General features: G+C 43.8%; 1 long non-coding RNA gene across 1 annotated transcript; it reads left to right on the top strand.

Annotated features, from left to right (window-relative positions):
- The first annotated feature begins 5,251 nt into the window (after positions 1-5,251).
- On the top strand, positions 5,252-19,771 carry LOC311236825. Its single transcript, XR_014620253.1, has 3 exons — positions 5,252-5,324; positions 7,082-7,112; positions 19,638-19,771. It is a non-coding gene; the product is annotated as an uncharacterized lncRNA (long non-coding RNA).
- The last annotated feature ends 628 nt before the right edge of the window (positions 19,772-20,399 follow it).

Raw genomic sequence — 20,399 nt, 5'->3', positions numbered from 1 at the left:
AGTTCCTTTACCTATATTTATTTCAATCATACATGCATTTTTTTAGCCACTGTTTTATACTGTATATATACCGGTAGTCCTGTATAGTGTATGTACATTGTGTCCCATATGTTACTTATGTCTATAGTCTTTTTTATAGATATCTTTTTATATACACCGTGGTAAGGGGGAAACTCAATTTAATTTCTCTGTATGTCGTTGCACATTATCAGAAGCGACAATAAAGCTGACTTTGACCATCAGTTTGGGCTCTAGCGGCTGAGCCCCCCTAAAGGTCTGATCTTAGAACCGCCCCGCCTACAATGCCTTCATTCTCCAGCAGCAATATTCACAGTGTTCAGTGGTATCGTGGACCTTGTTTTTTATTCCCTTCAATCCACCATACAGTGGAGAATCACAGGAAGTACTTAACAGACAGAGCCCTGACCAGCGGGGGGCCCATGACACACCCCCGACCTCTCCCTCTGTTCCGCAATGTCGACGCGTGCCGGGGGACCAATGGGCACGGCCGCATGCCCAAAACCATAGAGCTCTATGCTAGATTATTCCACCCAGATAATCCCACACTGGGGTCATGCTGCCTGCAGATTAAGTTGGTCCGCTCTCCTCTCTCTCTCTCTCTCTCTCTCTCTCTCTCTCTCTCTCTCTCTCCTCTCTCTCTCTCTCTCTCTCTGTCTCTCTCTCTCTCTCTCTCTCTGTCTCTCTGTCTGTCTTTCTGTCTCTCTATCTGTCTTTCTGTCTCTCTCTCTCTGTCCCTCTCTCTCTCTGTCTGTCTCCCCCCCCTCTCTCTCTCTCTCTCTCTCTCTCTCTCTCTCTCTCTCCTCTCTCTCTCTCTCTCTCTCTCTCTCTCTCTCTCTCTCTCTCTCTCTCTCTCTCTCTCTCTCTCTCTCTCTCTCTCTCTCTCTCTCTCTCTCTCTCTCTCTCTCTCTCTCTCTCTCACATTCCCTTGGGGGTTGTCTTGTATTGGGCATGGGTCCTGTAGAAGGGATTACTGGTTAAGCCCCCAACCCTCAATCCTCTGCCACCCTCGCGTCGACACGCAAAACACACACACACACCCACACCAGATGACACCTTCTGCCTCACATCCATGCTGCAGGGAAATGACCCTGGAACACTGAGTCGTCGCTCTCTCTCTCTCTCTCTCTCTCTCTCTCTCTCTCTCTCTCTCTCTCTCTCTCTCTCTCTCTCTCTCTCTCTCTCTCCTCTCTCTCTCTCTCTCTCTCCTGTTGTCTCTCTCTCCTGTTGTCTCTCTCTCTTGTTGTCTCTCTCCTGTTGTGTCTCTGCTGTTGTCTCTCTTTCACCTTTTGATTCCTCCCTAATAGATTGTCAGTGGGTTTAATCCAAGAAGGGCCATGAACTGGCAGCCAGCCCAGTGGCTTAGAAAGTGTTTTTGACAAATGTCCTCCCAGTCAGCCCAGTTAAACCAGTTGCTGTCACCCTCCCAGCCATCCCTATATACGTTTCTCAGCCTTTTCTGTGAGGTTATATCTTTTTGGAAAAATAGAGCATGCACATCCACTCTGGTGATCAGGTGCAGGACAAACAACGGATCAGCATAAAAAAATAACAGAATCCACACACTGTTAAAGGAACAGGCCAACATTACGGGAAATGTGCTTACCGTCTTCTCCAGAGTCGGACAAGAAGATGGATACCCATTGCCTCTCTGTGCGTTCAGTAGAAAGCTATCTGGCTGCATGCTAGCCTAGCTTAGCACAAATGAGTGGAAGCGGATATGACCAGCTAGCCTAGCTGTTAGCAAATGACACCTCTCCTGATACCTCTCCCTAGGCTAGTGGTCTGTATCCGCTTCCATTCATTTGTGCTGTGCTAGGCTAGCTTGCAGCCGGATAGCTTTCTACTACTCAAGAGGAAATTGGTATCTATCTTCTTGTCTTTTCTCATTATTATTTATTTCTTTGTTCCTTGGAGAGAAGAGGAGGTATTGACCGTCTGGATGGCCGCACATTGTTTTGCCCGAACCTGCAACATTGAGTATTTATTGTTTGTCTACCCCCTCTTTAGCCCCTGTCAGACCTACCTATCAGCTGGCAGCGTGGACAGCCCACCCACAGATTGGCTCCTGTATTGGGGTCGGAGGTCGGCAGTATTTCTCGCCTCCTCTGTCTGATTCCGTTACCGGTGCCGCTGTCGATGACCAGTTTAGAACCTAGGAGTGACAAGGGCTGCAGGAGCTTCTCTCTCTCTCTCTCTCTCTCTCTCTCTCTCTCTCTCTCTCTCTCTCTCTCTCTCTCTCTCTCTCTCTCGCTCACTCGCTCGCTCTCCTCTCCTCTCCTCTCCTCTTCTCTCTCTCTCTAAATAATTAGTTGTTGATATAAACAGCTCATACATCCTCTAGAGTAGACTGTCCTCTCTCTCTCTTCGAGCCTTTGCTATTAAGTTCCCGTTTTGCCTCACAATGCAGCAGACTGCAACCATATAATGTATAACGGCAACCCCTCTCTCTGCCGAGTTTTGCCAGCTATAGTCATTTAATTCTTGGGCAACTGTACGGTACTCCTCTTAACATTCACTGTTCCCAAAATGACCTCGAAACAGACCGCATATTTGTTGTTTGGGGCGTCGTGGATCTCACTCGTTTGCCTGAAGTCGAACCACATGGAGACACGTCTTTGTGTTTCTCTCTCTGAGGTCAACTCTTCCTGCCCTGATGATGTTGCTGCACTGCACTATTAACACAGATGACGAAACTAAATGTTCCATCCTGCTTCGAACATCCTGAAACTCTGCACGCTATCTTTTTCCCACCACATCTCAGAGCTGCAGTCTTAAGAACCAGGCCAAACTCTGGCTCCTTTATAGAAATGTATTCACTTTCACTTCTTCTGCCTTCTGGGCGACAGTGGCTCAGGAGGTCGCCTGGTAGGTAATCGGAAAGATTCTTGGTTTGATTCCGGCTCCTCCCGGCAGTGTGTGGAAGTGTCCTTGAGCAAGACACTTAACCCCTAACTGCTCCCGATGAGCAGGTTGGCACCTTGCATGGTCGCCTCCGCCGTCGGTGTGTGAATGTTTGGTGAATGTGAGACATAAGTTGTAAAGCGCTTTGGATAAAGGCGTTATATAAATCAAATCAAATGTATTTGTATAGCCAGAGATCATATGGAATAGCCCCCATGGGCTGTACAAGTCTTCTTGTACAAGTCAAGAAGAAACATTACAATAGATAAAAAACTAAAACCACCATAAAATCCAAATAACGGACACTCCCAGGACCCAGACTTTCCCCAATGAAGATAAGGAACGACTCACTAAAAACCTAGCAATAGGAAAGAAAAGCACCACAGGCGGCGTGGAGGAGAGAAACCTCAGATGGGCTGTTCAAAGGGGGGATCCCCCAACTGGATGTCGGTGATAATATAGTGTTGCAATGGATGATAGATGGATGGAGAATAGAACAGGCGAATAATTGGTATGAATGTATATATTAGGGTTGGGACTTTATTGCATTAATTTCGATTAATTAACTACAGAAAGAATTAAAAGTAAAAGAAAATTGATGCATTTAATCGCATGATGATTTTTCTTTATTGTGTAAGAATGTTACCTTTCAAAGGAGACCAGACTCATGCATGTGCTATAAGTATAAAGTATAATAAATCGCAAATTACTTTTTTTTCTTAGTCTGGTTTAAATAATAATAATAAGAGAAATTGAGATCGATCAAGATTATTTCTTTTATTTTTTTTCAATGGTCAACTGTTCTGGAATGTACTTGAAAGTACTGCGTTTAAATTTTACCTCGAAAGTTCTTGAGTTTACAAAAGGTCCTTTGCGCTATATATATATTATTCCTAAAATGGCTGCACTAAAAATTGCATTGATCTGTTGGTCTGTGTAGTAGCTAATACAGGATTTTGCTGCTTAATTAAACGTATGTATAATGTATATTCATTGATTCACTTCTATACCAAAATTCATTTGAATTGAAAAATGTAGCTTTTCGCATCAAATATTGATATGCGATTAATTTAGATTAATTAACTATAAAGTCTCGAATTAATTCGATTAAAATCTTTAATCGAGTCCCACCACTAGTATATACATGTAATGAAACACATATACACATATATACACATATATATAATATACATGGTAGCAGTAGTATCTAAGGTACATAAGAAAAAATAATTATTATAAAAATAAATAGAGTTAAGAACAAACAAAAAAAGCCATAGGAAAACTGAAGGCGAACCGGTTTTAGGAAGAATAGCCATATATAAATGCACCATTTGCCATTCTGCCAAACTCACCCTCGATGACCGTTCTCCCCATGTTCCATTACAGTGACGTAATATATACACTTTGCAAACTTGATATTCTTTACCATTCTGCTATCCTTCAAAACACACCACTGCCCTTGTTCCTCTGTGCTCAACCGGCCCTCCCTTCACATCCGTCGCAACGTTCACTGGTTTCCTCTCATTTACAGGACCCCTCTCGGTCTGTCACCCTACCTGTGTCACCTGCTGCACCCAATGTCTGCCCCGCGCAGCACCCCGTCCTCGCTCCATATCCAATTAAATATTCCCAAAACCAACACCTCCGTCGGCCTCGCATCATTTCGGTCCCCCTGACTGGAACGCTGTGTGAAAGCCGCTAAAACTGGATACAAGTATTCCCCTCTCTGCCTTCAAAGACATCTCAGACATTCCCATTGATTCCTGCAACTGCTTTTTCCACCATGTAACATCCACCCATAACATTCTGGTATTGAATGTGTAATGTTTAATGTGTTTACTGATGTAATAATAATAATAACTTTATTTGTATAGCACCTTTCATACAGGGGATTGCAGTTCAAAGTGATTTACATCAGTAAGAAATAAGACATACAATCAGTGTAAAGCAAGCAGCAAGAGCAAAGCATAAAGTGGGATCAAATAATGCAGATATATTCATCAAATCATATCAGAACCTCACGTTCTTCAATTTATGTAATCTGATGTGTGCTGTGTTTTCATGTGCCTATTTTTAGTTGTTGTTATTGATATATGTTGTGCTTTAAAGGTGTTTATCTTCTCTCCTACCTCCCTTTCCATCAGGTGGCTCTTGTCACTTTCCAGGCTATTGAAAATAATAATTTGTTCTTAATGACTTGCCTTGTGAAATAAAGAAAATATGTATTCATTGTCCCCATCTCAGGTTCGCCTCACCGCCCAGCGCCCCCTCCTTTGGCTCTCTAGCCAACCAGAGCGCTCCGTCGTTCGGTGGCCTGGCCCAGCAAGGCCCAGGGTTCGGAGCTCAGCCCAACAGCTTCTCTGGCTTCGGACAGCAGCAGCAGCAGCAGCCCCAAGCAGGAGGTGATGCCCGGGACTAGATCTCTGAGAATATTGACCTCTGCTCTGGTCTCCCCACTTAGTGTTTTCCCCTCTTGTTATCATCTCACTATTTTATGTTATATTGTCCTTAACACATTGACCGCCAGCAGCAGGGGGCACTGATCCCCCTTCAGCGCCAGGTCTTTATTCAATGGATATAGTTTTAGAATGGCAAACTTGCGAGTCTTAAAACTATATTTTATATTATAGCTATGGATCTAATAATGCAGTCGACTGTCAGCAAGTTGCTTCTGGTCAACATGCAGACTAGACTGCTCACAGGTACCCGGAAGAGAGCTCACATCACCCCTGTACTTGCCTCCCTCCACTGGCTCCCGGTGCGCTTTAGAATAGACTTCAAGGTCCTTTTATTGGTTTACAAAGCCCTAAATGGTAAGGCCCCTGCTTACCTAGCAGACCTCCTCACCCCCTATACCAACGCCAGGGCCCTCAGATCGGCTGATAAGGGTCTCCTAACCACCGTAGGTCTAACTTCAAGTCTAGGGGGGGACGTGCTTTTGCGGTCGCAGCCCCTAACCTCTGGAACAGCATCCCCATGTCCAGTAAATCTGCCCCCTCCATCGAGTCTTTTAAATCAAAACTCAAAACCCACCTATATCGCCTGGCCTTCCCTGACTCACCTTGACTCTTGCCGTACTTGTTGACGTGTTGTTCTGTTTTTCCTTTGTCTATCCGTTGATTTTAATTAAAAAAAATTTAATACTTTTCTTTGTTCTTAGCTATGTGAAGCACTTTGGTTGACAAGCGTCATGTTTAAACGTGCTATATAAATAAATTTGATTGATTGATTGATTGATTGATTGATTGATGCAAAAAAACAGATTGTTTTTTCATCCGTACATTTCCTTTTTATACCGTTTTTAATATGACTATGGTTTGGGTGATTCTGAGTAATTCCAGGAAAAGACGAGAAAAAGGCATTTTAGTGTAATCCAGTCATCACGTTGTAATTTTTCGGCTGATTATCTAATCATCCTGAAATCAATGCTAGATTATCATTATTATATCTCCTCGTGCATACATGAAATGGCCCTCGTAGCCCCAACCCCCCCCCCCACCAGCGCAGCCAACAGTAGAAAGCACAGACAGAGTCCACACACACAGCTTTGATCGCGGGAGAAAGAAATATCAGTCACTCCGTTTCCCCCCCGCCTGCTTATTTCAACAAAAACAATGGGAACTCTTAACCCAACAGCCCCTTGGCGAAGCCAACTCTCCTCCTCAGACAAACCGTGTTTGAAGCCTCGTCTGGTAGCTGTACTTCTGTGCCGCCTCCCTACAGACCTGAAGCGCATCTCCCTGCTCGTTAGCTTAGCCTGGGTTAGCCCATTAGCGGCTGGGTATATACTATCCCCTATATAGCCTATAGCTCAGACCCCTCTCAGTTTAGCACGCTGTTCGCTATACTGTGCAGTGCTGCTGCTGTACCCGTGGGGATGCTGGGGTCCCACCAGCAGGTTCCCATTAGCCCACATTCTCAGTTCCTGCAGTGATACCATGGTGTGTAGGCTATAGCTCCAGGCCACCACACATGCATGAGTGTGTATGTACAGTATGCATATGCATGTGTGTATATGTTTGCCAACGAGGTGTAATTGTTAGTAACTGCTGGTTGCGTTATTTACCTGTGGCCCACTGAACAATGACAGTATTGTTTCGTGCTCATAGAATATTGAGCCAAGTAATGACGTTTTTTGTTTTATTTTTGTCTCTTTTAGCATTCCCTGGAAGTGGCTTTGGCAGCCAACAGTAAGTATTGTTTTTTTATTGTGCGTGTGTGTGCGTGCGTGTGAACTCTCCCTAAAGTGCACGTCATTCTCTCACCCAGCCATCCCTCCATACTTCACCTCTCACCATCTGTAGCCTCCATACTTCACCTCTCACCATCTGTAGCCTCCATACTTCACCTCTCACCGTCTGTAGCCTCCCTACAGCACCACCATTGTCTCCTCTCCTACCTCCTCTGTCTCTGTCTACCCCTTCTCTTCTGCCTCCTCTTCCCTCCACCTCACCTTCCTGTCATGCGATGGGGGACCAGAATCCCCCAGGGTGCATTGCAGTGGATTGTGGTCTGAAGGGCTCAGGAGAGTGTGGAGACGTGGGCTGGGGCTATCGGGAGGCAATTCACATGCTGTTACTCTCCCCAACCCACCCACCCTCTCCATCTGTGTGTGTTTGTCTGTTTGTCTAAAGTAAAGTAGTGGGTAAAGGTCCAGACATTTAGTACATCCCAGAGGACAACATGTAACGGTGTACTTGGGAAATGCACTTACTGTCTTCTCCAGAGTCAGACAAGAAGATGGATACTGTACCAATTTCTTCTCTGTGGAAAATAAATTAGTATCTAGTATCTTCTTGTCTGACTCTGGAGGAGACGCTGAGTGCAGTTCCCATAGCGCCGGCGTGTTCCTTTAAACACCGGCTTCCAACGCACTCCTCCTTGTCCCTCTAATCGTTCTGTTACTTTCATCCACCCCTCCTCCTCCTCCTCGTCTTCCTCTGGTCCCCCTTCACTTGTTTTGTGTTTCTCGGAAGATGACACGCTTTCCCCCTAAATACGAATCACAATCGCTTTGACCGCTAACGGCGTGAGGCTCCGTGAGCACCCGGAGACATGTGGCACACGTGGATGAATACACTGTGTGACATTAGCACAACGCGCCCTTTAGGACTGCTGTGAGAGTGCACTGACGTGTGTGATTTGATAATAGTTGTCCTTAGATGTCACGCTGGATTTTATTTATATGACCTAGACCCAGCCAGCATTTTCCATGAAACAAAACAAAACAAAAAATAAACATACACACACTGGCCTTTTCATGTTGCGTCATTGAGGTTTTGGGTGGAAAATTGCCCATACAATTATCACAAAGCGTCGGAAGTTCAGTAATTGTGTTTGATTACAAGATATGAGTGCATATATTTGGATGAATGAGCAAGCAAACAGCCCACCACTCAAATGATTAAATACACAGTGTACTTGAGCAAACTTATTTTAACTTTGCACCAATGAATAACTATTAAATAAAAGGAGAAAAAACATAATTTTTTATTACATGCAAGTAGGGATGCACCGGTACCTATACTGGTATTGATATCTGTCTGATACCAGGCTAAAATAGGGTATCGGTAAGAATTTCACCAATACTAAAATCTGATACCAAGAAACATGTAACATGAAATCAAAGCAAAGTGACTTGATTTGCTGCATTTTTTAAACATAGAAGCATGTTAAATCTCTCTGAGAAACATATATTAGGTCTCAATAATTTTTGGGGGATGCTCTGATCAGGATTGGTCACTATCGGTATCGGCCAATACCGTTCACGGGGAGGGGGACTATTTAAAGCCCAACCGAAATTAGTATTTTATATTCCATTTTACCGGTTTCAAACTATATCAAATATAGTTTTGTACTATTTGTAACCATATGTATTTGGTCAAATGTAAATAACGTTGTTTTTAAGGAGATAATTACATTACGTCCTTAGAGCTGACAAACTTCTGGGGGGTGAGATCAAAAGATGCAACTTGAGTGACGGGTGATGGCAGGCAGGGCTTCTCCGAACTGTTTATAAGTCCCTCTAGTATTCTGTTCTCTGTTCCAAGCGATCCCCCTGCAAGCATGTAGCTACATGAAAGAAGTGGAAGCAACTGTTGTGGCAGCTAACAACACAAGCTGTCCCCCAGAGTGACAGCCAGCTAGCTCGTTGTCTTAGCCCCGGCTGGGGTCTGGCCAGAGTGACAGCCAGCTAGCTCGTTGTATTGGCCCTGGCTGGACCCCCCGGCCAGAGTGACAGCCAGCTAGCTCGTTGTATTGGCCCTGGCTGGACCCCCTGGCCAGAGTGACAGCCAGCTAGCTCGTTGTATTGGCCCTGGCTGGACCCCCCGGCAAGAGTGACAGCCAGCTAGCTCGTTGTATTGGCCCCGGCTGGGGTCCGGCTGGGGTCCGGCTGGGGTCTGGCCAGAGTGCGCTCCTGAGACGAGGCTTGTAGCAGGAACCACCGGTGCCTCGCTTCACTGCCAGAGAATGTAATTTCCGAATCGTTCCTAAATAAACATGTCACGTCAAAGCTCAGACAATGCTGTCGGATGCACCATAATAATGTCTGATCACACTGACATATATAGCAGATATAATCCTCTCTTGTTTGGGTTAAGTACAGTATTAGTTGATAATCCTATTTGGTAGAACTCCAAACCGGGGAAACCATTTTAGCGAGCTCCTTTTGCCGCATGTAGAGATTATCCTGCGTGTTTTGCGTCATCTGATGGGTTTTTCTGATCTGCATTTTATAGAGACCACCGATCAAACGATTTAGGATGAATATCGGCCAATCTATTGGAGCATCCCTACGATTTCCCCAAACTGATTTCTCTACGTGTAATGGATCGGATTGGTACTCTGTATTAGGCGATACTCAAAGTCTAGTACTCGGAATCGGTATTTGCACGTGAAGAAAGTGTTATGGCTGCATCCCTAAATGCATGGCCCAACCCCCACATTGCTCTAAATGCATGGCCCAACCTAGGGCTGGGCGATATGGAAAAAAATCATATTGCGATAACGATATGATAATGTTATCATATTTCTCTATATCAATAATTATCGAAATTGTTATAATTTTTTTATTTTTTTTTTTAAACAACAGATGTATGTTTATTTTGCAGCAATTCTTTGTCATTGTCGCCATCTTTAGTGTTACATCCCCTCACACTCCAGTTCTCAGGCTGCAGCTGGTTTAAAAGCTAAAGTAAACCGGCTTCTCTGCTGGCTGTGGCTCCAGGGGAGTTGAACAGTTCTGGCTCTGCTAGTTTATTTTCGATCTTTTGGCGTTTTTTTGGTGGACAAACCACCACACATGTGCACCGTGACTCGTGACTGGAGTCTAGTTCTGCTAGCACACATAGCCTACTGTCTGTCTGTCCACTGTCTCTGGTTTTAAAACTGCCCTGTTGCAGGTCACAAAAAAAAATAAAAAAAAATAATAATTTATTTCGATATTCGATATCGATTATTAAAATATATCGCAATATTTATCGTTATCGTTATATCGCCCAGCCCTAGCCCAACCCCATGTTGCTCTAAATGCATGGCCCAACCCCATGTTGCTCTAAATGCATGGCCCGACCCCCACATTGCTCCATGTCATTGTTTTATTTGCTTTCTCTCCTTTTCTCCTTTTTGTCTCTTTACCTGATATTTCATGTCATTGATTTATTTGCTTTCTCTCCTTTTCTCCTTTTTGTCTCTTTACCTGATATTTCATGTTTTCCTCTCTCCTCTCCTTGCTTTCCCCTTCCATCATATTTTCGCTCATATCCCTGGAGCCTCTAGCACCCCCCTCTCCCTCCACCTCATCTCTGCTCTCCCAGGTGTGACTGTGACAGGCTGAGAGAAAGGGAGGGAGACCGATGTTTGTACGAATTCATTTTCGTTTTTTCCTTCTCCCCTCATTTGTTTAGTAAGAGTCGTGTCTTGTTTCCCACCAGACCTGCTGTAGGAAAGGAGCAAATCTCTCCATAGTCATAACTTACAGCTTGACTCACACACTCTCACAACCAGGAATCTCCTTTCTCAACAACCTCTCTTCTCTCCACTTTGTCTTATATCTCTTTTTCGCCAGATCCCCTGCTCAAACACCCGCTGGTTGGAGAACCTAGTTTTAATGTTCACTCTACGGACCAGTCCCCCCCCCCCCCCCACTTCCCACAGTGCTACTTTCTGCAATCAAGCTCTATGGGCCACAGAAAGGGAGATGGCGTTGGCCGGTGTCGAATGGGCAGGCTAGAATAGATGGCTCCGATTCACAAAAGCAATTGTGGAAATACTGATCATTGTTACCAAGTTGCATCTGTACAGAAAATCGTACTGTTACGAGGGGCTATATTTAGGCAAATTATTGAGCGATTTGAATTTATAGAATCTGAACAGCAACCAATAACGCAGGATTTGCAAACCCTAAAATCAAACTGATGCCCCTGTCACATACATGACTGTTGACTTCCTCACTAGCCCCGGTTGCATGGTTAGTTGCATTGTGTGCAGTTTCAATTATTATTTCAAGTACACCTCTTGATGTTATCTTGTATTTAGTGTAGCGCCGCATAGGCAGTAAGAGAGTCGCATGCCATATGTTCTGTATTCTGTAGAATCGCTTGGGAGCTCGACATTACTAGCTTTGTCCTTTTGTACTTACTGTACACTGGACCAGGGAAGAGTTCTACAAGCTTGAGAGCTTTAATTGTTTCTCCCAAGATCAGAAAATGCTCCCTCTTATATGCATTGGTTCTCAGTCTGTTCTATTAAACCCTAAAACCTCATTGTTCACACGCCCCTTGGCTCAGTAAATGAAAATTCCATCCAAGCATCGTCAAGGGCTTTGTCAGATAGGTGAGAAGTGTATATACTCCTTCACAGTGTATCCAAGTGAAACTGCGGTCTGTGGTATTTTCTCGAGGAAAAATAAAAACTCCTGTTGACAGAACTATATATGAACTTTGGAAAGGGTATAATATTATTTTTTGTTTTTATTTAAAATTTTTGCAAGCAAGGATTTCTGCTGTAACCCTCCTCCCCAGTCCTCTGAGGTATATTTTATACATGAAAAATGGGAAATAAAACTATAAGACAAAAACATGTCTCAGTCTGTGTCCTAGTCTTTTTTTTTATTTTTACTTTACTGTAGTTAAGAATAAATTGTTTTAATAATGACAACTCTTCGCCTATTTAAATCCTGTGTGTCTGCTGCTGATAACAAGGACCTCAGATTATGTTGTTTCCCCTTTTCATGAAACCATTAGTCCTTACATGCGTTTACCATATAAGCAGCACACTAAGTAATAGTATTTGCTTAGAAAAGGAGTAAGAAGTCGTCTTGATATCAGCCACATTAACAGCAGTCAGGTTTATGTGAGGCGGCTAGCTCCAGGCTATGTTTAGACATTGACACTCCAGCCCGGATAATTAGCGTAGCGTACTACTTGATATGCATTTCATTCTTCTGAGCCTCAATGAAGGAACTCGTTGACTCGCATTAAAAGCCATTTGGGCTGTGGGAGAATGCCGAGTGGTAGCTGAAGGGCTCACGTTGTCGGGAGTCTGGATTTCACGGCACGCGGCTGTCATAAGAATGCCATGGAGAATGTCACTGTCACCCAGTTCTTCCTTATCATGGTGTACTACCACTTGAAGGGAGGGGGGGGGGGGGGGCGGGTTGGGTCCCTGGCTATTCTGGAGCGCTCCCGGGAATGCTAGAGGTCACGGCATGTGACCCAGACCAGCCGCCTGCTGGAAGGATGGAATGTTCGGGAGACGCAAGCTGGTACCCTGCCTGCCGGATCAGACCACGTCTCCAACTCTGATGGCTAATAGGGAGGTGTAGTCTGACGTCACTGGTTGTTCCACCCGTATAGGGATTTATCATTGGGAAAATGGATTATTGGCTATTGTAACAATTCTGCCGCATGGAAATTGAAAAGCTTTACATTTTTCTGTACAAAATGAGTTCCCGTCTATCACTAACATTATTGTTTAAGCATTTTTGGTTGAAATAAAATTTGGCGATTTTTATTTTTTTATGATTAATTGCGAATATTTTCATGTTGAGCTATAGATTGTGGATGAATAAGCACAGAAAGGTACACCATGCCAATGTTAATGCTTTATTTGTTTTAAACGAGACGATTTAGAAATGGGCAATGGGGAAATACATTGCGTTGGACAGAGGAAAAACGGCAATGACGTAACCACTACACCTCCCTATGGGGGTGAAACGGTACACGGAAGCCTCGGTTTTTGGGTCACAGTTCGGTACAGAACAGAAGAAAATAAAGATAAAGGCTAGGTTTCTTTTCATTTATTTTGAACAGACGGTAGTACAAGTTATACTTAGTTCCACCTACATATGCTGCAGTAGTCTGTGATACCGGTGTTACTCTGTGTTCAGGCTCCACCAAGTAAATTCACTTGCCCACCGCCCCGACCGCTGCTTTTTAAGTTTCACGTTATCTTCTAGAGTAGATTTAACTCTAGAAGACTCTAGAGAGGACACACCATATTACACAACAATGACAGGATTTATCAATATTCAAAATGTAAACACTGCAGCAGCTCGACAGGAGAGGAGCTCAGAAGACCAGACCAGCAAAAGTATGTTTGCGCGTTTGTCTTTTTTTTTTATCAGATGTGAGGGAAAGTTGTGTGTGTGTTTCCAGTGGTTAACATGATTGGACGAACAAGAAAGATTTGAAAACGTTCTCAGACTCATTTCCAATGATAACATCAGGCTGCCTTGATGGATTATGAATGGGAATATCGAATAAAAGAAATAACGATGAAAACCTGACTTTTCTCTGGTTTGGGAAGGGAATTGGCATAACGACTAAATTGGGATGGGAGAAAAATGTGGAAAAAAGGGGGGAGAAAAATTTATCAAAAAAAATAAATATCAAAGTACGTCTTTACAGATATTGAGCATTATTTTGTCAAATGTGCAATGCTAGTTCCACCAGTGTCTATAGTCCCCCCCCCCCCCCGATACGTATTCAATCCTAGTTCCACCTAGTGTCTATAGTCCGTCCCCCCGATGCGTATTCAACCCTAGTTCCACCTGTTGTCTATAGTCCCCCCCCCCGATACGTATTCAACCCTAGTTCCACCTGTTGTCTATAGTCCCCCCCCCCCCCCTGATACGTATTCAACTCTAGTTCCACCTAGTGTCTATAGTCCCCCCCCCCCCCCCCGATACGTATTCATCCCTAGTTCCACCTAGTGTCTATAGTCCCCCCCGATGCGTATTCAACTCTAGTTCCACCTAGTGTCTATAGTCCGTCCCCCCCCCCCCCCCCGATACGTATTCAACCCTAGTTCCACCTAGTGTCGATAGTCCCCCCCGATACGTATTCAACCCTAGTTCCACCTAGTGTCTATAGTCCCCCCCCCCCCCCCCCCGATACGTATTCAACCCTAGTTCCACCTAGTGTCTATAGTCCCCCCTGATACGTATTCAACCCTAGTTCCACCTAGTGTCTATAGTCCCCCCTGATACGTATTCAACCCTAGTTCCACCTAGTGTCTATAGTCCCCCCTGATACGTATTCAACCCTAGTTCCACCTAGTGTCTATAGTCCCCCCTGATACGTATTCAACCCTAGTTCCACCTAGTGTCTATAGTCCCCCCTGATACGTATTCAACCCTAGTTCCACCTAGTGTCTATAGTCCCCCCCCCGATACGTATTCAACCCTAGTTCCACCTAGTGTCTATAGTCCCCCCTGATACGTATTCAACCCTAGTTCCACCAGTGTCTATAGTCCCCCCTGATACGTATTCAACCCTAGTTCCACCTAGTGTCTATAGTCCCCCCGATACGTATTCATCGCATGGCTCCCTATACCGAACCATGATGTCGGTACCGGGGAATCACGGGACGAATACACGTCCCGTTATCAGGTGAACTGAAAGTTAGCTGGCAGTTTGATCCAAGACTTCGGTCGTGTCGTGTTTAGCATCTGGGCCGGGCGGAGACGCAATGATAATGATAATATATGCGTGACGTGCCCTAATATTATACCATGCAGGGGAGCAGTCGATTAGTTTCACGATCGTATCACCTAATGAATTACAGATGAGACACACGAGCGGTTCTAAGAGGCCAAGCGTTTGATGTGCTCTCGGGCTAAAGAGGATAAGTGGCGTGTGAGATTTATTCAGGGAAGCGACTCCGGCAGGCTCTCTTCCTGCCGGCACCAAGGACATGCTCCACCGCCAATGTGACTTCTCCCCTCGCGTCACGCCTCTTCCTTCCCTCGTGTCCATCCTCTCTCGTGCCGCTTGTTTCCCTGCGAGGGGAAGCGCATGCCGGCCACACAGACACTCAGGAGGGGGAACCGACCAGCTGTCTTTTGAGGAATCCACATAAAAATAGGCCTAGTATACCTCCCCGTCTCTTGTCTCCCTCTCTCCTCCTTCTCTCTCTCTCCCCCGTTCCTTCGCTCGCCTCCTAAAACGGTCCCCCGCTTGCTCGCTTGGATAGCTGGCATGTTCCCTGTCGCGCCTTGTCTGTGTCTGTGATGGTGTAGTGAGCCTGACTGTTCACAAGCACAACAACCGCATTCTAATACATGAGGGTCGTGTCACTCTCTGGTCTTCTGTGTCGGCTCCGGTTGACCCACCTGCTGCAATAGGTCCCCCCCTCCATCCTCTTATTATCTCATCATTACCATAGATGGTTAGAATGTCTTCAAGGTGAAATGAGCTTTTGACGAGTCACAGTATACGGCAGCGGTTCTCAACAGGGGTGCCTCAGAGAGCTGCCAGGGGTTAAAAAAAAGCGTTGAGATAATTTTTTTTTTTTTGGATTATAGAAAATTATCACTAAAGTGCTATCTGTTGCAGCTGCACTGTTTTCCATGAAAATACCATATTTGGATAAGTTTGGCCATTTCTCAAAATCTGGATCATTATTTAATAAAACACAGAAAATGATCAACAAGTTACTCTGGATAAAAAAAAACTTTGAGACAAAGCTTCCTGACACATCTCCATCCAAACTCTTGGAAGAACTCATTGAAATCTCATCTGATACCACCTAGAGAGCTAGTTTCAGAGTGTGGTGCTGAGTACCAAGTATCTCATGATGCAGCAGTTAAGGTGTTGATACCATTCAGCACCACATATCTCTGTGAAGCTGGCTTTTCATCCACGACAGCTCTGAAAACAAAATATAGGGCCAAGTTGAGCCTTGAGGATGACATGCGTGTTGCCTTGTCAAAGATCTCCCCACTTATTGACCGTATTATTAGCAGCAGTAGCAGACCTCGCATTGAGCTAGAAATGTCCACTGAGTGAACGAGTGCTTATTTTCTGTATTTATTTATATTTTTTGAGAAATGGTAACTTGGTGATCCTTTTCTGTGAAATGGTCACACTTATCCAAATATGCTATTTTTATGGAGAACAGTGCAGCTGCAACAGATAGCACTTTAGTGATCCTTTTCTGTATTTAAAAAAAATACATGATTTTCTGTTTTTGAGAAATGGTCATACTTATCCAAATATGCTATTTTTATGGAAAAGAGTGCAGCTGCAACAGATAGCACTTTAGTGATAATTTTCTGTAATTTTATTTAAAGAAATATGCTATTTGATTTACTACTACAAGCAGTGTAATGTCAACCGTACCCCATTTAGACCTGAAACACCTGTTAATAATGCATTATATAGCCTGCATATACACACAAATGTGTTTCCCGGTTTTTTAAATAAACATTATTTTGAAAGCAAGCCCTTTTGTCATCATTGTATCAAAAAAGATAGGACCGGAAAAGTCTTTATCGTATGTAGGGGTGCCTTGGAATATTTTATTGAACACGGGTGCCTTGGCAGCAGAAAGGTTGAGAACCCCTGGCTATACGTTACTTGGTGTGATTATGTGTTAAAGGTGTCCAACACCTTTCTTATAAACGACACGCTTTTGTTTATATTCATATTTCCACCCAAATAAAAAAAAAAAATATTATATTGTTTTATAGTCTACAAGCTGAATACATTTCTCGCCGTTTTCTTTGCTCTTGCGCTGTATATATCCCATCCACGTTAAGTTTCACTTTAGGTTTTGGAAAAGTTATCCGGCCTCCTTTGATTGACGGGCAGTTGGCTTTATTCGATTTCAATGAGGATCCAATCAAATTGAAGCACAAGGGCACGTTTACACATGGGCACGTTTTCACATGGGCATTGCTCATGGCGTGCTTGTGTCGCGCGCTGGAAGAACACACGATGGATCATTTGTTGGGACCTCTTTTCTTCTACTCCAAGCTTTGGCACCCATTTAATCTAGTAGGGTTATAAAAAAAAACTCCATACTTCCTACTTCCCCAGGCTAGACGGTGGCTCAGTTTTTAGCCTCCATGTCCGCAGCTATCCAGTGCCATCCCAACAACACCATGTCAAGTGCATGTGTTCCAATGTTATCTCCACGTGGTCAGAGGAGGACTGTGTGTGTGTGTGAGTGAGAGAGATTTGCGGTCTGTTCGTTGATGGGCATGTCCTTTTCATTGTGTGTGAGAGAAGGAGAGGGGGATACAGATTATCTGTGTTGGTTCATGGTCATGTCCTTTTCATTATTTGTGTTTGTGTGGGTGAGAGAAGGAGAGAGGGATGGAGATCTGCTGTCTGTTCGTTCATGGTCATGTCATTTTCATTTGTATGTGCAAGCCGTCATCGTCCTTATAATGTGTAATGTGATGGACAGTTGGCCAGGATCCCAGTCCTTATGGTGCGTTTGTGATAGGACAGTTGGTAGTGAAGTACAGGAACCACCCCTCCCCCCCCGTGCCCTTGGGAGGCTTTTACAGTAATTACATCCAAACATTTGCCATGTTTGATGGCATACGACGCCGGGACGAGGCGCCAAAATCAACTGTGCGCGGCCGTCTGCCATACGTCCACATCAACATCCATTTAATTAAACCGGAGACGGTGGATGTGGAGAAGGAGCAACACAAAAAAGACCCCAATTTCTATGTGTTTGTGTTTCGCTATGGCCACGTCGATTAGGCGCGCCGGAAAGGAGAGGAGAGTGGAGCACAGAGCGTGGCGCTAAACAAAATGAATCATGGTTAGTGTCGAGGCTTCTCACGGTTACAGAAAGAAGGGGGCCATAATCTCGTTATGCCCCCTTTTTAAGAGGCTCTCGCCAATAAGCTCTGTCTGCAGAGAGGCTAGTTTGTTTAGCCACACTGGAAACTCATTAAAATGTATTATCTTTTCTTTTCTCTACCCTGAAGAACAGAGAAAATAATGAATTCACATACATAACCTAAGCCTAACAGTTTGAGCACTAAAGAGGAAGCTGTGGTGTTTATTTAGTGCTGTAAGAGCGATGTTATGTTGACGAAGTAGAGGAAAGCATGTTCTCACAAGTAGCTCCCATCACTTCTTCAGAAATGTTGTTTTGGGGGGGGTTAGAAATAAGTGAAAGTGGTTCCAACCAGTAAAGAATCCACAAGTCTTAACCACAAATGTTCTTTCTCTAAGTGACACTTCACCTGCTGGACGCCCATGTTATTTCAGGGGATTCTTCTTAATGATTCCGGTGGTAATCGTGGACATCCGGTTTTGACATTTCAGTTTAACACTATGGTCGCCAAAAACGCCTTACCACGTCATTCCCCGCCATGCTCATTCTGCCAAAGACGCTGTACCATGTCTTTGATATCAATATTTAAAAAATCTGTGATCGCAATCATATTTCTCCCCCGGAGACTTGAGATCTACTGTTGATCCCCTCTCAACTCTCCAACGGTTCAAGAGCGCCATCTGGTGGCCGATCGGCGGATCGCCCAAACCGGAAACAGGAAACGGAAGCTGGTGCTCATTCCAATTCGGTCCGATCACACGCTAATAGTCCCAGGACTCGAGCTAGACACAATAGATAGCAATCCGTTACCAATAACTCGATAAACAACATGATTTGGACGTATATACTATTATACAACCTGGAGATGGATCGCATATTTTTACATCCCATAATAGGAATATTTCTGCTCCACGCTCATCGCCCAACGGCCCGAGGAAGCTACGGTGAGATTCAGCGTTTTCTTTTAACGTGTTCCATATAAACTGCTCTGATGATCATATCACCCACACTAGATGAATCATCTAATGTTGGCCACGGAATTATAAACGACCCCCCCCCCCCCCATCCGGTCAACATCAGATGATAAGTAGTAACTTCTAGAAGCACGTCCATTTGAAATTTTTTATCTTGCGCCGATTGCTATCAAACTGTATACAATCATCAATATAATGCATTTAGGGCTATAAATCACGTTCTGGAGAAAGCTGCAGAAAACGATAAAAACATACTTATACTTTAGACCGTATTTTAGTATGAATATGTGAATGAAAAAGTATAACATTGCTACACCCTGAACAATAGATACTTGATGTTGAATGGGCCATAGTAATGTCAATTTAGCAATACAATTTAAAAAGTTATAGCCCTGCAAAGAAGGGGAACTTCTCCATAGACAAATAGAGCTGCCGTGGGATGGTTTATTAAGAAAATAAGCCTGGCGACCAAAGTAGTTCTGTTGACATGAATCGTGGAATTTAAAATGATGAGGGAATTAGCTCAACTCCAAACAAATGCCATGCAAGCAACACTGACAAAACCGGGCCCACTGTTGGGCTAATGGGCTGCCATCTACTATTGTGTGTACCACCGAGAGAGGTTAATATGTAACACGTGTTTCTCTTCCTTTCTAGGCTAACTAGAAGATAGCCTGGATTAAAGATGAAGAATAGTGCCACACTTGTGTCGTTTTTGGGGGGGGATTTTGTTTTTGTGCTAGAAGATATTTCTTTTGATGTGTCAGAAGATGAAGACTATTTCCATGTGCCGTGCCTTTTTATTTTTCTTCTGCCTCTACATGTTCAAATAAAAACCCATCCTTTGACAAAAGAGTTACAAGTATTTTCTGCATGGTCTATTCTGTTCTGCTATTCTAGTCTTAACTTGGAATCATACATCATACACCTGCTTTTTCCTCTTAGTTTGTTCTACACCAGTGGTCACCAACCTTTTTAAGCCCAAGATCACTTTTTTTTTTTTGGTGAAGGCAAGATCTACCTATTGAAGCGTTGAGAGAAAAAGACAGCCAAGATTGTACTTTAAACTAAATGACTTTTATTTGCCTGTATTCTAATTACATGCAATGCTTTGGTCCAACATTAAAACGTCAAAGTAGAACTATTATGTACTTTCTCAGTCAGTGCTAAGTGCAGTCATCTTATGCAGCATCACTTTTCACATCAAAACAAAAGTAGAACTGTAATGTGGACTTTCTCATATTATTAACATTGACAAACATATTTACAATTAGCATTTTATAAAGTAGAACTGTAATGTGTACTTTCTCAGTCAGTGCTAAGTGCAGTCAGTGCTAAGTGCAGCATCACTTTTCACATCAGAACAAAAGTAGAACTGTAATGTGGACTCTCATATTATTAACATTGACAAACATATTT

Source organism: Notolepis coatsorum (genome assembly GCF_963971535.1).
Source record: "Notolepis coatsorum genome assembly, chromosome: 11".
NCBI lineage: Eukaryota > Metazoa > Chordata > Actinopteri > Aulopiformes > Paralepididae > Notolepis > Notolepis coatsorum.
This window is presented reverse-complemented; position numbering and strand designations above follow the sequence as displayed.